The sequence below is a fragment of the Arachis stenosperma genome, chromosome 6 (assembly GCF_014773155.1).
Source record: "Arachis stenosperma cultivar V10309 chromosome 6, arast.V10309.gnm1.PFL2, whole genome shotgun sequence".
NCBI lineage: Eukaryota > Viridiplantae > Streptophyta > Magnoliopsida > Fabales > Fabaceae > Arachis > Arachis stenosperma.
In genome coordinates, this window is record NC_080382.1 from 67430629 (window position 1) to 67434813 (window position 4185).

The 4185-nt window shown below is 41.7% G+C and overlaps 1 non-coding gene across 1 annotated transcript; it reads right to left on the reverse strand.

The window, feature by feature from the left end:
• Positions 1–836: 836 nt before the first annotated feature.
• Positions 837–940, reverse strand: LOC130937493 (small nucleolar RNA R71). The gene has a single exon (XR_009068712.1). It is a non-coding gene; the product is annotated as a small nucleolar RNA R71 (small nucleolar RNA).
• Positions 941–4185: the final 3245 nt, after the last annotated feature.

Here is a 4185-nt window from a genome sequence, read left to right on the forward strand (position 1 = left end):
TCAAAAATTCTTTTTGTTTTAAAATTTTAATTTTAATTCTATCTTATCTTTAATTTTAGAAAATCACTAACTCCTTTTCAAACTTATTTTCGAATTTCTCCCTCTCTCATCTCTTTTTATTTATTTAATTATTTACTAACACTTCTCTTCATCTCTTATCACCTCCCCTATCCATACTCTTTATACAGACTATTCATTCTTCTTCACTCTTCTCCCCTTTCTTCTTTTACTAACATAAAGGAATCTCTATACTGTGACATAGAGGATTCCTCTTCTTTTCTTGTTTTCTTCTCTTTCATATGAGCAGGAACAAGGACAAGAGCACTCTTGTTGAAGCTGATCCTGAAGCTGAAAGGACTCTGAAGAGGAAACTAAGAGAAGCTAAATTACAACAATCCAGAAGTAACCTTTCAGAAATTTTCGAACAAGAGAAAGAGATGGCAGCCGAACCCAATAATGATAATGCAAGGAGGATGCTTGGTGATTTTACTAAGCCCACGTCCAAATTTGATGGAAGAAGCATCTCCATTCCTGCCATTGGAGCCAATAATTTTGAGCTTAAACCTCAACTAGATGCTTTAATGCAACAGAACTGCAAGTTTTATGGACTTCCATCTGAACATCCTTACCAGTTTTTAACTGAGTTCTTGCAGATTTGTGAGACTATTAAGACGAATGGAGTTGATCCTGAAGTCTACAGACTCATGCTTTTTCCTTTTGCTGTAAGAGACAGAGCTAGAATATGGTTAGATTCACAACCTAAGGATAGCCTGGACTCCTGGGATAAGCTGGTCACGGCTTTCTTGGATAAATTCTTTCCTCCTCAAAAGCTGAGCAAGCTTAGAGTGGATGTTCAGACCTTTAAACAAAAAGATGGTGAATCCCTCTATGAAGCTTGGGAAAGATACAAGCAGTTGACCAAAAGGTGTCCATCTGACATGTTTTCAGAATGGACCATATTAGATATATTCTATTATGGTCTATCTGAGTTTTCGAAAATGTCATTGGACCATTCTGCAGGTGGATCTATTCACCTAAAGAAAACGCCTGAAGAGGCTCAAGAACTCATTGACATGGTTGCAAATAACCAATTCATGTACACTTCTGAGAGGAATTCCGTGAATAATGGGACACCTCAGAGGAAGGGAGTTCTTGAAATTGATGCTCTGAATACCATATTGGCTCAGAACAAAGTGTTGACTCAGCAAGTCAACATGATCTCTCAAAGTCTGAATGGATGGCAAAATGCATCCAACAGTACTAAAGAGGCAGCTTCTGAAGAAGCTTATGATCCTGAAAACCCTGCAATGGCAGAGGTTAATTACATGGGTGAACCTTATGGAAACACCTATAATTTATCATGGAGAAATCATCCAAATTTCTCATGGAAGGATCAACAAAAGCCTCAACAAGGCTTCAACAATGGTGGACGCAATAGGCTGAGCAATAGCAAGCCTTTTCCATCATCTTCTCAGCAACAGACAGATAATTCTGAACAAAACACTTCTAATTTAGCCAATCTAGTCTCTGATCTGTCAAAAGCCACTTTCAGTTTCATGAGTGAAACAAGATCCTCCATCAGAAATCTGGAGGCACAAGTGGGCCAGCTGAGTAAGAAAGTCATTGAAACTCCTCCCAGTATTCTCCCAAGCAATACAGAAGAGAATCCAAAAGGAGAGTACAAGGCCATTGATGTGATCAATATGGCCGAATGCACAAGGGAGGAGAAGGACGAAAATCCTAGTGAGGAAGACCTCCTGGGACGTCTCTCAAGCAAGAAGGAATTTCCTATTAAGGATCCAAAGGAATCTGAGGCTCATATAGAGACCATAGAGATTCCATTAAATCTCCTTCTGCCATTCATGAGCTCTGAAGACTATTCTTCCTTTGAGGAGGATGAAGATGTGACTGGAGAGCAAGTTGCTCAATATTTAGGAGCTATCATGAAGCTGAATGCCAAGTTGTTTGGTAATGAGACTTAGGAAAGTGAACCTCCCTTGCTCATTAATGAACTAGATACCTGGGTTCAGCAAATTTTACCTCAAAAGAGACAAGATCCTGGTAAGTTCTTAATACCTTGTACCATAGGCACCATGACCTTTGAAAAAACTCTATGTGATCTGGGGTCAGGGATAAATCTTATGCCACTCTCTGTAATGGAGAAGCTGGGGATCATTGAGGTACAACCTGCCTTGTTCTCATTACAATTGGCAGACAAGTCATTGAGACAAGCTTATGGAATAGTAGAGGACGTGTTAGTAAAGGTTGAAGGCCTTTACATCCCTGCTGATTTCATAATCTTAGACACTAGGAAGGAAGAGGATGAATGCATCATCCTTGGAAGACCTTTCCTAGCTACAGCAGGAGCTGTGATAGATGTCAACAGAGGTGAATTAGTCCTTCAATTGAATGGGGACTACCTTGTGTTTAAGGCACATGGCCATCCCTCTGTGATAAAAGAGAGTAAGCATGAAGAGCTTCTCTCAGTTTAGAGTCAAGAAGGGCCCCCACAGTCAAACTCTAAGTTTGGTGTTGGGAGGCCACAACCAAACTCTAAGTTTGGTGTTAAGACCCCATATCCAAACTCTAAGTTTGGTGTTGGGACTATACAACATTGACCTGATCACCCTGTGGCTCCATGAGAGCCCACTGTCAAGCTATTGACATTAAAGAAGCGCTTGTTGGGAGGCAACCAAATTTTATTTATCTAATTTTTATTTATTTTATTTTATTGTTATTTTGTGTTTTATTAGGTACATGATCATGTGGAGTCACGAAAAAATATAAAAATTAAAAACAGAATAAAAAACAGCAGAAGAAAAATCACACCCTGGAGGGAGGATAGACTGGCGTTCAATGCCAGTAAGGAGCATCTGGCTGGCGTTCAACGCTAGAACAGACCATGAATCTGGCGCTGAACGCCAGAAACAAGCAACATTCTGGCGATTGAACGCCAGGAATGTGCCTTGAGGAAAGCTGGCGCTGAACGCCAGTAACAAGCATGGAACTGGCGTTCAACGCCAGAAACATGCTACACATGGGCGTTGAACGCCCAGAGTGTGCATCATCTCGGCGTTTAAACGCCAGAATGGTGTGCAAAGGCATTTTACATGCCTAATTGGTACAGGGATGTAATTCCTTGACACCTCAGGATCTGTGGACCCCACAGGATCATCTCAGGATCTGTGGACCCCACAGAATCCCCACCTAACATATTCCCACCTTACCTCCTAATCCTATAACACTTTTCCCCATATCACACTTCCCAACAACTTCAATCTCTCTTCCCAATTACCCCCTTCACCACTCACATCCATCCACTCTTCCCCATAAACCCCAATCCCACCTTAAATGACCGAAATTACACCCTCTCCCCTCCCTATATATACCCTTCCCTTCTACTTCATTTTCACGCAACACAAACCCCCTCTTCTACACCTTGGCCGAAACACCATCTCTCCCTCTCCTCCATATTTCTTCTTCTTCCTCTCCTCTTCTTTCTTCTCTTGCTCGAGGGCGAGCAATATTTTAAGTTTGGTATGGTCAAAGCATAATCTTTTTTGTTTTCCATTACCATCAATGGCACCTAAAGCCAGAGAATCCTCTAGAAAAGGAAAAGGGAAGATAAAAGCTTCCACCTCCAAGTCATGGGAGATGGAAAGATTCATCTCCAAAAGCCATCAAGACCACTTCTATGATGTTGTGGCAAAGAAGAAGGTGATCCCGGAGGTCCCTTTCAAGCTCAAGAAAAATGAGTATCCGGAGATCCGACATGAGATCCGAAGAAGAGGTTGGGAAGTCCTAACCAACCCCATGCAACAAGTCGGAATCTTAATGGTTCAAGAGTTCTATGCCAATGCATGGATCACTAGGAACCATGATCAAAGTATGAACCCGAGTCCAAAGAATTATCTCACAATGGTTCGGGGGAAATACTTAGATTTTAGTCCGAAGAATGTGAGGTTGGCGTTCCACTTGCCCATGATGCAAGAAGATGTACGCCCCTACACTAGAAGGGTCAACTTTAATCAAAGGTTGGACCAAGTCCTTATGGACATATGTGTGGAATGAGCTCAATGGAAAAGAGACTCCAAAGGCAAGCCAGTTCAACTAAGAAGACTGGACCTCAAGCCTGTGGCTAGAGGATGGTTGGAGTTCATTCAACGCTCCATCATTCCCACTAGC